This window comes from Canis lupus, chromosome 20 (genome assembly GCF_003254725.2).
Source record: "Canis lupus dingo isolate Sandy chromosome 20, ASM325472v2, whole genome shotgun sequence".
NCBI classification, from domain to species: Eukaryota; Metazoa; Chordata; class Mammalia; order Carnivora; family Canidae; genus Canis; species Canis lupus.
The window spans coordinates 35620499-35634071 of record NC_064262.1 but is presented as its reverse complement, the minus strand read 5'-3'; the positions used below and the strand labels follow the sequence as shown (position 1 = coordinate 35634071).

At 35.3% G+C, this 13573-nt stretch overlaps 1 protein-coding gene and 1 long non-coding RNA gene across 12 annotated transcripts in view; one reads left to right on the top strand and one right to left on the bottom strand.

The window, feature by feature from the left end:
- The window catches only part of CACNA2D3 (calcium voltage-gated channel auxiliary subunit alpha2delta 3), a 945794-nt gene that overhangs the window by 630407 nt on the left and 301814 nt on the right, over positions 1–13573 (top strand). The window lies entirely within an intron of this gene.
- The window catches only part of LOC112665933 (uncharacterized), a 32516-nt gene that overhangs the window by 1265 nt on the left and 17678 nt on the right, over positions 1–13573 (bottom strand). The window contains exon 4 of the long non-coding RNA XR_003140610.3: positions 6852–6912. This is a non-coding gene — a long non-coding RNA (uncharacterized LOC112665933). The remainder of the gene's footprint in view (positions 1–6851; positions 6913–13573) is intronic.

Genomic DNA, 13573 nt, shown 5'->3' with positions numbered 1-13573 from the left:
CGGGTGAGATTAGCAATGGCATTAATTTATTCAAGATTATAGTTCAGAAGGAAAATCATCAAAGCTGGAGCTTTTTCTTTAAGGAGCACATTGTACTGACTCTGGGTGGTGGTGGGGTGACGCTGTGCTCTGAGGCCAAGGATCCTTCCAAATGAGCTATCTTTACAGGATGGCTTACCTAAAGGACAAAACTTAGGAGCCACCTTTGCCTGCTTCTTAGCTACTGTCAGGCTTGACATACTCCAGGACTCTTTGGATTTTGCATGGTGAGAGCAATGGCCATGCTTGGAAAGTGGAAACCGGTAAGGTCAGTTGGTCTCACCTAGAACTACTGAGATTCAGCCCCACTTTTCCAGGTTCCAGATACGTTCACACTTTTCTATGGCAAAAATACTACAACCATAGATTCTTTCCTTACCAGGCCAGTATCTTAGCTCTGGAGCATTTATACTTACTGTAACAAGAATGATGGCAGTGCTGCATTATCACAAAGACTGTTATAACATAAAATAACAACAACAAAAACAAACAAAAACCTTGAATTTTGGAAAAATTTTAGACTCCTTTTTTTTTAAAAAATAGACTTCTTTTTTTAAAGACTCCTCATAAGTGCAAGTATTTCAAAGTGTTCCCATGGGCCCTTCCCCTAACTTCCTCTAGTGATACAATCTTACATAAGCCCAGTCAGTTAACTTTTGAATGACCTTATATACTGAAAGTTTCAAAATTACATGTGATAAGATACAAAAGTGTATAACTATGATTTTTTTTTACCAAGTGACCACTCTTACCAACATCATAGACATCAAGATAATCTACCAGAACCCCTAGAGCTGCCCTCATCACACATCCTTCCAGTCATTATGTCCCCCAAACGTAATTACTTTTCTGAATTCTATCACCCTGGATTAGTTTGATCTATATACTGGTGTATATATACTCTTCTCTGTTTGGCTGGTATCCACTCTGGTATATACTCTTCTGTTTTTGGCTTCTTTTGATCAATATTTTGGTGTGATATTCATCCAGGTTGTTGTGGGTGGCAGTGGTTTGTTGTTGTCATTGCTATGTTGTACTCTGTGATATGGATATATCAATATTTAGTTATCTCTTCTGTAGGTGGATACACAAGTTATTTCCAATTTTAGCTATTTCAAATTATGTTGCTATAAAAATTATTCCACACGTCTTGTAGTGGGCATTTGGGTACATATATATTTCTGTTGGGGATATACCTGAGAGTAGAATTTCTGGCTTATTAGGGATGCATATATTAGGCATTAGTGGATACTGCCAAAGAATTTTCCAGAGTGATTGCAATAATGGGAGGTCTAGTTCTTCTCTGCCAACATCTCATATGCCCGACGTTTTTATTTTTAGCCATTCTGTTTATGTGTTTTAGTATTTAAGCATCATTTTCTTTTACCTTTCTGTGATGACTTCTGTTTATCAGCTTAGCTATTTGGAAGCCATTGTGAAGTTTTTGTTTAAGCTTTTTGCCCATTTAAAAATTTATTATCTTTTTATTGATTTGTAATAGTTTCTTTATATATTGTAGATATTAGATATGCATACTGCAAATGTCTTCTCCCACTCTGTGCCTTCTTCTGTTTCTCTTAGAATGCTATCTTTTCATAAACAAAGTTTTTAATTTTGAAAAAGTTCAGTGTATCAATCTTTTCCTTTATGGATATCTATGGAAATGAATATTTATGTGTAATTTAAGATATTTTCCTACCCTAAAGGTAGATGATTTTCTCCATATTGTCTTCTAGAAGCTTTATTTTTAAGCTTCTTTTTAAATTTTGTTATTAAGATCCATTGGGAATTGATTAAAGTTTATTTTTCTCCACACGAATAGGATACATTTCTGTAGAAATTTTGGATTCCATCTGTTGATTTCTATGAAATATCCTGCTGAGTTTGAAATTAAGTTGAGTGTGAAAATCAATTTAAGAACTGAACATTTTTACAGTATTGAGTCTTCTAATCTGTGAACTGGGTTCATCCCTAATTAATTTTCTTTCTGTAATATTTTATATTATTTTGTGTTGGAAGTCTTACACATCTTTTCTTTTCTTATATATTTATTGCCAGATACTTGAGAGGTTTTGCTGTAACTATAAATGATACACCTTTTAATTTTTGTGTGCTAATATATGAAAACAAAATAGATATTTTATATTGACTTGTTTCCTGTGACTTCATTAAATTCATTTACTAACTCTAATTGTTATAATCTATATATCCTTTTTGATTTTCTGTGCCCATAACCACTTTGTGTTTGAATAATGACTAGTTTATTTCCTCCTTTTAAATCAGTATGCCTTTATTTTTTGCCTTACCTCGTTGCCTGGCTAGGACCATGAGAACAATGCTGCAAGGACAGAGATTAGCTGATGAACAGGGTGAACATTAATGGTAGTGTTTTCATTATTAAGTATTAGGTTGCTGTTTGTTTTTGTACATATTCTTTTTGAGCTTGGGAAGTTCTATTCTTTTCCTAGCTTGGTAAGAATTTAGTTCTATGGCTGTTGAATTTTACCTAGTACTGCTTTGGCATCTTTTGAAATTACCATATTATTTTTTCCTTCTTAATCTTTTAATGCCCTGAATTACATTGTTTGATTTTCAAATGTTAAACTAACCTTGAATTTGTGGCATAAAACCAACTTTTTCTAATATATTAAGCTTTTATCTCTCACTGAATTTGATTTGCTGTGATTTTAAGATTTTTGTATCTATGATCGGGAAAGATACTGGTCTAAAAATTTTCTTTTTTGTAAAGCTTTCTTCTGATTTTTGATTCGAGTATGCTGGCCCCAAATTGAGTTGGGCAGTGTTTCTTCTTTTTCTGGGAGGTTTTGTGTAAGATTGTTCTTTCTTCCTTAATTGTATGGAAGAATTTAATGTTGAGACCACAAGGGGCTGTAGTTTACTTTGAGGGAAAATTTTTCATTATAGATTCAATCACTTTAATAGATGTAAAGTTATTCCAATTTTTAAATTTCTTCTTTAATCGGTTTTGGTAAGTTGTACTTTGGAAGGAATGTGTCCACTTCTCTCAAATTCTTGTACTTATTGGCCTAAAGTTATTTATAAAGTACCCTCATTTAAAGAAATATATAAGATCTATAGGACTTTCCCTTTTTCATTCTTAATGTGGTTAACTGTGTGTTTCCACTCATTTTTTCTTATTCTATTTTTTTTAAGGATTCATCAATTACTGGATTTTTAAGAAGCAACTTTTGGTATTATACACCTGTTTTCTGTGTTATTGACTGTATTCTTTTGTTGTTGTTTCCTTCCTTCCATTTTCTTTGGGTTAAATTTGACATTTTAAAAAGCTTGTTTGAATGAGATCTTAGATCATTGATTTTCAGCCTTCCATCTTTTTTTATTATATGCAAGTAAAGCTAAAGTTTTCCTTTAGTTCCTTTAGCGATAATCCCACATTTTTAAATATCATATTTCCATTATCACTATACTAAAACGATTTTCTAATTTTCACTGTGAACTTGTTTTTGTCCCATGGGCTATTTAAAACAGATTATTTAATTTTGAAGCAATTTGGAGTCCAAATTTTCTAGTTAATATTTTATGATTTTTAGCTTATTCCACTGAAATATGGAATAGCTTCTGTATGATTTTCATCCTTTCAAATACATTTAGACTTGCTTTATAGACAAGCATGTGATGTGTTTTGGTTATTGATCTTGAGAACTTGTAAACAAAATGCATTCTGCAGTTGCTGGATATACTGTTCTATATAGATCAATTAGGTCAAGTTGGCTAATTGTGATATTCAGATCTTCGTGTCTCTACTGATTGCTTTGGTTGCTTATTTTGTCAGTTACAAAGGGGTGTTTTAAAGTCCCCCATTTCTATGTATTTGTCTATTTCTCCCTTTCATTTAGTATTTATTTGATACATTGCTATGTCTGTTATTCTCAGTATATAACATAGGATTGTCATATTTTTCTATTGAATAGATTCTTTTATTATTAGATTTATTAAAAGATAATTATTGATATTTATAATTACATTGGATTACAAGGTTCAAAAGGAAAAACATGACACATGAGATACTAAAAAATGTCAATATTCCATGTAACTATAGATATGTTTGAGCTTATCTACCATCGTGCTTTTTTGTCCCATCTGTAGTTTGTTTCTTTTTTCTTCCTTAGTTGATTAATCTGAAAGAAGGCAAAACTGTTTTATTTTTCAGCTTTCTTCTCTATTAGCTTGCTAGTTATACATTATTACATATTTCTTTTGGTGTTATCCTAGACATTGTAACACTTACCCTTAATTTATTAGAATCTACCTTAAGTTATTACTTCTACTGTTTTTCAGATAATGTATCTACCTAAGAACAGTTTAACTCTATTTTACCCCTCCTGCTCTTCATGCCATTTAACCCCAAAACCATGATTATTGTCATTTTGAACAGACTTTAATTACTTAGATTTGTTCATATAGTTTTTTTTTTCCTTTCTGTGTTATTAATTGCTTCCTACATTACCGTGCTAACTACTGGGATCATTTTTCTTTCTGCCTGAAGTATTTGAATTCTGCTAATAACAAAGTTGTCTGAAAATGTTTAAATTTTTGCTTTCATTTTAAAGGATACTTTTACTGACTATATAATTCTAGATTGAGACTTAGACTCTTTTAGTCCTTCAAGTATGTGTTCTGTTGTCTCTGCCTTTCATTGTTTCTATTGAGAAAATAATTGTCCATCTTACTATTGCTCTGTCTTCTTAGAGTTCTGTCTTCTTTAGCAGTGTTGGAGACTTTTACCTTTAGTTTTTAGAATTTTTATTATGCTATGGATAAATATGTTTTTGTTTTGTATTCATTCTACTTGGAGTGTGTTTATTTTCCTGAATCTATAGCTGTATGTTTACATTAGTTCTGTAAAGTTTTTGGCTTATTTTCTTCAAATATTTCCTTTGTCCTATTCTTTCCCTTACTTCCACTGGAATTCCAATTGCATATCAGAACTTTTAATCATATCACATACTTGCTTTTTTGCCCTTTATTTTCCATTATTTCTTCCTTTCTGCTATTCAATCTGGGTATTTTCTACTGACTTATTCTTCAGTTCATTGATCTTCTCTTGCACAGTGTCTGATCTCCAATTAAATCCATATGTGGAATTCTTAATTTCAGTCACTCTTTCAGTTCTAGAAATTCCATTTTTTTATATTTCATCTTTTCTATGTTCTTTGATATTTTAATAATAGGTATTTTAGAGCCTATGCCTGGTTAATACCTGTATCACCTTTAAGTCTTTCTCTCTCTCATTCCCTCTATCCCTCTTGATTTCCATTTATTTGACTGTTTCTTAGCATGCCTGGCAGTTGTTGAGGCTTTGGATATTGGTACCTTCCTCTTGAAAGGAATAAATTCTATGGTAGGCAGAGTTCCTTGATCCAATTATGACTAGTTTATTTATGATTTGTTCTTACTTCTAAGGCATAGCCCTTTCAGGGGTTTCACATGAATGCCTGTGGTTTCTACCTATGCCCCTCTTGATGAACACTTAACTTCAATTTTTGATTTCTTAGCATTTGGCAACTGTCAAATTCTCTGCTTAATATTACAATCTCTTTCCAGCTGCTCTTTACTTGGCTTCGTGGAGTCTTATCTCACAAATTCCCAATGTAGGGGTTAACAAATGCCTTAAGAAGAAATTGCCTGCATCATATAGAATTACTTCTGTAGGGTTCCATTTTATTTGGGATCTTTTCTTTTCCCTCATGTTATGGCTTTCTCTGTAGCACTGAACCCAATTTTGTACCATCTAGTAAGCCTGGCATTAACTCTCATTTACTATTTTTTGATTGGCTTCCATGCCATGCTCCAGAAATTGGCAAATACCACAATAAAAAGAGGGACAGTAAATGTGGGGCTTTGTTCCATGCAATTCTCTCCCCTCTAGGATCTAATACCTTCAAGTTCTGGTTGCCACAGTTATTCTCTGATGCCTGCATAAGCTGTTTGTGTTTATAGTTTATCCAGTCCTAATAGATGTTCATAGTGTTAGGATTCACCTGACAATATCTAGTCTATCAAAGCTATAAGTAGAATTTCTCCAGTTAAAACTTTTTAATTTGGTTGTAAAAGTTGTTCCTTCAGGAAGCTGGACTCCAAATCTGTTGTTACTATTTGATTGTGTACAGAGTGACCAAGTAGTGGTGGACATCAGATGCAGCTTTGTTGATGAAATGCTTGGCACAGAAATGCTAGCTTCTTCCATTCAGGAGTTATTTATAGGAATATTGCCTTTACCACAGTATGGTCAAGAGGTAGTTCTTTCTAGCATATGAAAGTCTATGAATGCCAATTTTTAAACGTGCTCTACACTTTAAAAATTAATGTTCAGAGTCTTTTTTTTTTACTGACTAGTGTGAGTAGCTTAGAAAAGTTTAGAAAGACCTACTTCTTACTTGAAGAAATATACACTCCATAGTATTAGCATATTAAAGGCCTAGACCAGCATTTTCTGTATTAATGCATTCAGCTTTGCTGTTCTAAATGTTAAGAGTACAGTAATGAACAAGACAGAAAAAAATCCTTTGAGGATACTGAAATTTCCTGTGTAATCCACATTGGGGGCACCAGGACCATGTACAGAAGACATATATGTGAAAAACTCTGTTGGATTAGTCTCTATGGACAACTGCTAGGCCTTATTTCTGCTTCCAGTGGTCACTGACTCTATTTTTAAAATGTTAGCTAGAGCATGTAGATATGAAAGAATGTCTAATGGAAATGGTCATTTTGGAGTGTTTTGCTTCCTCTAGGGAACATATCAGATTGAAAGAGAATATTTAACTTACCACAGTGAGTCTGACTCTTGGCTATGCATTGTCACACTTTTCAACAACCATTGCTGCATTACTGAAACAAAATTAATTTAAATTCTCTTTAAGCCCATCTTTTGGTTTGATTTTCTAAATTGAAACTGTCAAGAGATCAAATAATGGTGTCATTGCATTGAAAGATAGGGAACTATGCTTTAAAAACTATCGGCCCATTTGATCTGCCATATAGAACTTGGTTGGCAATTATCCTAAAAGAGTCAACTTGGCAAGAAATGAAAGAATCTGAAGAGTCATCAATGATTGCATGTAAATCTGTCATGTGATTTTATGTAGTTATATATTTAAATGAATGCATACATAGACATATATATACACCTGTGTGTACATACTTTTTTTTCCATATTCCTAGATTTATATTCCTCTAAGATCATTAGGAAAGGTATATACCTTCATTCAAAGTCATACTGCCTTCTGAAATGAACACTTAGAACCTATGATGTTTTATACTATCCATGGCACTGTTTCTGTTACCAGTATCGATAATTAACACTTGATTCTATCTTTCTCATTTAATGGGTTCACCTGACATCATTCATCAGAGCTCATTTTTGAGACCCAGTGTAAACCCAAAAGTTGTTGAGGACCACTTTTATGTTTATACTGTAATGTGATACAGTCAAGATGAAATGTAAATAGTTTTTTCAGGTCATGGTCATTTACATCTACTCTTTCTTAAAGGTCACCCTGACTGTACTGATTTTGGCTTTGATACAGAACATGTCCAGGGCTCATAGTGGCTCTAGAAGAGTCAGTGACAGTGAAGGACTCTGGATAATTCTGTATTTGGTGGGAGGAGTATGCCACTCATCTTAGGAAAATAACTGCAAAGACCACATCTCCATTTTTTTTTTATTTTTAGCAGGACCCAGGACTCTGTGGCTATGAGTTAAAATGTTTGAGTCCTCAGATTCTAAATGAGGCAGGATTGTTTAAAGGTAGGTAATGTCTTCTTTGGAGACACTTGGGTTTTAGACAAACATTTCAGTACAAGCAAAAGTATATATGGCAATGGCATGGATCAAAAGCATCACCATGTAATTGAAACTGACTTTGTATTGGGTTCCTCCAGTGTCAAGGCTTTTTTTTTTTTCTTTCTAAGAGCAACATTTTCCCTCTTATCTTCATTTATGTCTATGTTTCCTTAATCATCTTCAAATGTTTGTGAATTGATGTTCACATGTCCCCATGCTGTTTTTTAAATCTCATTTGTTGCCATTTCCCTTTTACAGAGAGAGGAAGCATTCTGTTTAGGCTACGTGTTTAAGGGCGAAAAGTGTTTATAGAATCTTCATCTGTTTCCCCTGAGCCTGATCTATCTGATGACATCACTCTATAATTTTACATGATTTGGACGATGCAAAGTGCACAGGGTAGAAAATTCAGGACAGCACACAGGACATGTTTTTATAATTAGCTAGAGAACCCAGGCTATAGCTTATGAATCTTTAAAAAAAAAAGAAAAAACCACCTACAAATCCAGTGGGAAAAGATGATCCTCATTGACCCATCCTTTGGTGGCCTAAGACTGACTTGAGGGATTGCGTAAGTGCTTATGTGGTTGAGACATGGATCTGGATGGAGGTTCAGCCATTGAACTCTGGATTAAAAATTTTGGCCTAGATTAGGTCATCGATAATATCAGTGATCAAGGATTTTGGAGGCAATTGAATTAAATCCCTTAGCATCTGGAATTTTGAGACAGTAATGGAAGAAGTCCCATATTATCTCATTCTTTTTGTCTGAATTGGTTATTCAGGGATCTTTTTAAGAACTCACACCGAATGGCTGAGAACTTCCATTTGATACACAGTTCATTGACTGATGACTGTTGCGACATCATTTTTTAAGACCTTCATGTCTTAGTCATCTGGAGTTTATTGGACCCTTTAAACAATTAAGAGGTGAGAGCATAGTAGAGAGATCTTGTTGAAGATTTATGAAATGTCAAAATTTAACAAATGTAAGATCTACATTTAATTCTAGTAGGAATAAAATCTTTGACTGGCTTGTACAAAGACAAACACCAAAACAAATAAAACTTATTAGAACTTTCCAAAATGAGGACTCACTAAGGATCTTCTCCCTGGTCCTCCTCTGGTAATGCTTAGAGATCTGTCCTGGGAAGAAAAATCCTTTAGTAAAAACTTTGTGTTTCTGCCTCACTATGTGGGAACCTGTACCTTGAGGGTCCTGGACAAATAAAAGGGTTAACCCAAGTATTGAACACTGTTTAGCTGTCTTGGGACATTTGTTCTGTGTTCATGGATTTAGTAAATTTAATGTAAATAGGCACCCCAGCAGCTGTGTCCCCTTAAGCATATTTTATTTAGCAGCTGAGTTATCCACATCACTTGGCAGCCATAGATTTTCAATTTTTTCTTGTGCCAAGAGGGCAGCTGGAATAATTTGAGTACTCATTAATTTGGGAGAAATATGAGCTGTGTATGGCAGACAACCTGAGTCTTCTGTATGGTGTTGTACCAGGATAAGCAGATCAGAATAGAAGCAATTTGCCCTATCCCAAAGGGGCCCTAGGATTTTAATAAGCTGGTTATGAAAATTCTATTTCTTTGCAATTTGAAGCATCTAATTAGAGCCTGTAATTTCTCTCCTATAACGAGAGTGGATGAAGGTTAACGTTAGGCCTCCCGGGCCCTTTCACATTCATTTACAGAGAGAAATCAGGTAACAGTTGTAGCTAATTAGTACAGGGTATTAAATATTTAGTCCATCTTGATTTAACTTGGAGAACACATGCATGTTGTTGGGAGTATGGAAAATGATAAAGGGAAGTTAAATTTAATTTTTAATCAAAGATAAACTTAAAGGCAGTATAATAATTTTAGTACTGACTATCCTAACCCAACAGCCAGAGCAGCAATTGCCTCCAGTCGTCTGAACTGTCAAGATAAAGGAAGATGATGTCGATTTAATTTCATCACTGAACACATTTCCCAAGTTCAAACAGCTGGGATTTATGCAATCTGCGTAGAGTACAAAGAACTCCATGATTTTTATCACAGCAGTAACATAAAAAAACCACCTTCTTGATGTTTCAGAATTTGAGTTTGGATATGAGTGCGTTTGGGGGATCTATCCTAAGGAGATGTATCATTCACAGGCATTTCTTTTAAGAGAGGACTCACGTCTAACAAAACTGTTCTCCGAAAAGAAATCCTCCAAGAGTCAGGGCCCACTGGTAATGGGTAGCACTCACTGTGTTGAATCAAGCCTGACTTTGCCATAGACTGATCCCAACCTCCTGCTTGAGGAGGACAATAAGTTATTCCTCTCTTGTCATAACCTGACCCGAATGACCTTCCTAAAGTGAGATTCAGTTAAGTCGGGACATGCATATCAGAAAGAAACCCCTCAGAATGGATACCATGGCAGTCTGCCCTTTGGGGCCTGACACCAACTAAAACAGCTTCAGAGAGAGAGTTCCCAGGAAAGTTCTCAGGGCTTCTGTAACTTACTGGAACCAGGCTTTTAGGACACTAGAATATCATAAAAGGGAAAAGATGAGGGAATAACAAAATAGAAAGATTTTAAAGAGTAACTTTAAAGCCCATGTCCCTCTAATTTTTCTGGTGAGGGGGTTTATCTTAGCCTACAAAACCCATCACTACTCCAGTTGTTTCATCTGGGAGATGCTTGAAGCATCTTTGCAGATTTGTACAAAATAGATGGTGACTCCCAAAGACCATCTTACTTTTTGCTACATTGGCTTCCAGTTGCCAGTTATTATAAAATAGTTCCTGACGGCAATAATCCTTTGAAAATCGCCTGTTATTGGGGATAATAGCTGGTTGTCAAAGCATTAACCACCCTCGACTTCACTTTGGGCTATTACATAACAAAAGAATGAACTGGTGGTGAGTCTGCCAGGTGTATTAAATTATATCATGCATTATAGAAGTTCTATGCTGGGGATTAGCATCCAGAAAAGAGTATCAAGAGATTGCCAAACTCATTATCTGCTGAGGCAGGAGGCTGGCCTCAGGCCTGGGGATGCAAGACTCTCGTACGTAACAATAAAGCCACTAGCTTCAGTCCATCCTTGCCCTAGCATGGAGATAGACAAGTATCACAGCAGCATTTCTGCTCTGTTCTTCCACCTCTAAAGAAAATCAGATTATGCTGCATTAATTATGGTAAGCTGCACTGAAATGGATTTAATTCATTTTCTGATTTCTTAATGACAAATCTACCTCTTTGGACAGACTGCTATCGTCAGAGAATTTGGTGGATCCTCCCACCACTTTTCGGAAGTTGAGATTTTGTTCTCTAGCTCTCTTTAGACAATAAAAATGCATGGAAGACCTTCAGAGGGCACAGCCCCTGAGGGGCTCTGCTGCGCTGCAAGCACCCACATTCACTCTTCGTATTGATATGTCACACTGGGCTCAAGACATCTTTCAGGTCAAATGTTTTCCAAAAGGGAGAAGCGTGACATGAAACAATGATTTAATGCCCATAGAAATAAGATTTTAGCTGCAAACATACAGACAAAGCATGGCTTGCTGTGCTCAACAGGTCTGGGTGATCTTTCACATAGTTCTTGGCCTAACCCATTCTTGATGACCTAGAGAATGGTGCCTGCTTCTAATCTTCAGTGGAAAATTATGAGACCTGTATAGTCATTTCCATAGTCCTGAAGCTCTAACCTGCATTTTCCTACCTGAATATTTTCTGCATGGAGTTGGGTACTGGAGCACTATTGCACCCCTTCTGCCTTGCACAGACCCTGGCACCTAGAAGATGCTCTGTAAATATCAGATGAATGGAACCGAATGGAAATTTCTTATGGTCTCTTTCTGAAAAATATTTCTTATAAGAAAAGTATTTCTTGTTCATTATAGAAAATGTTTAAAAAACCAGGTAACAAGAAAGATAAGGTATCATCTGCTAGCCAACCACCAGAGAGATTATGGCATTAGGTACTTTTTTCATATATCTTTCCATTATTTTTCTGTAATGCGTGTGTGTGTGTGTGTGTGTGTGTGTGTGTATATATATATATATATATATTGGATAGGATTGTACATGGCATTTTAGAGCCTATTTTGTTCTTTTAGTGATGTCTTTCCAAGTCATTAAGCGATCAACTTTACCATTATTTGTAATGGCTTCATGAAAGTTAATTGAATGAATGCACTATAATTTAATCCCCTTTCTGTGGGTACATTTAGGGGGTTGTAATTTTTCTCTAATATGAACAGCATTGCAACATATATCCTTTATGTTAAATCGTTTCACTGTATGATGGTTTCCTTGGGCAACATGGAGAGTCAAACAAAGAAAACATCCATCAAGACTTTTGAAAAGACAAATTACTTTGGTGGGTAGAAGGAAAAGCAGAGTATATCAGACATCTGAACTTGCTCTGAACAATGACAGGCAACAGCATCTTATGGAAGTCATCAATGGATAAATGTTTAGAAACCATAGGATTTGGACTATTATATTAATTTGGTTTGTACATTTTAGCAAAATGAAAAATTTCAACTTGCTGGTAAGAAAAAGAAGTATTTGGAAGTGATTTCCTAGAAATGGATTGCTGAGTCAAAGGTCATGTGCACTTCAAATATTTGAAAGATACGGCCAAGTTATTGCCGGTTTATATTCCCACCAGTAGAAAGACGATTTCTCAATACTCTCATCATCATTAACAAGCCATTTTCAATTCCCTAGCAAAAACCCAAAAATACCCCCCAAATTCCCAATTTTAATTTGTATTTGTCCTTTAAAGTGAGGTTGAACATTCCTTTCTCTGAGTTTTTGTTTGTTTGTTTGTGTTGCCATGAGTATTTCTTATTCTGTGATCCAGCAGTTCATGTCCTTTGAGCAATTATTTTGCTCTCATGTCAAAGTGTTGCAATTAAGAACATGAAATTTGGAGTCCTGTTTGCCTTAATAAAAGGGTTTGACAGCTGTCACTTTACCAGCTGTGTGACCTAGGACAGGTTCCTACCTTTTCCAAATCTCAATTTATTCATCTATTAAATAAGAATAATGATAATACCTGTCTCATTGCAATCCTACCATTATGATAGGTGACAGTGGACAATTGCTCAATATAGTTTTAATTCTGTACTATTCCCTTATTTCTCTTAGCATGTTCCTACTGCATACATCATGATGGATTATCCCTACTTAGCCTGCGTTTGTATCTTATAGTTGCTTGCAATAACCACATTTATCCACTTATTTGACAAATATTTTGGGACAACTGCTATGGGTCAGGTTCAGGATTAGGAGTTAAACAATAGTGAGCAAAACTGATCTCCATCATGAAGGTTACACACACACACACACCTTTATTTGTGTTGCCATGAGTATTTGGCGTGTGTGTGTATGTGTGTGTGTGTATGTGAAACAGAACATAGCCAAGTGACAGGCAAATAACTGTAAATTGCACTGATTACATGTAGAAAAGCAATAGGGGCTGAGACCAAGCATAAAAGGAAGACTTATTTTAGATAACAGGATGGAGGAGGGACTTTGGGAGATGGAAAGTTTTATAATAGGACCAAGAAGATGGGAAGGAAATGTCAATGCTAAAATGTTTCAGTGTTGTGAGAGCAGCATGTGCAAAGGCCCCGTGGGAGGAAAAAAACCTTCAGGTGTTGGGTGAATTGGAAAAAGGTCATCCTGGGAGGAAGTGGATGGGTGGG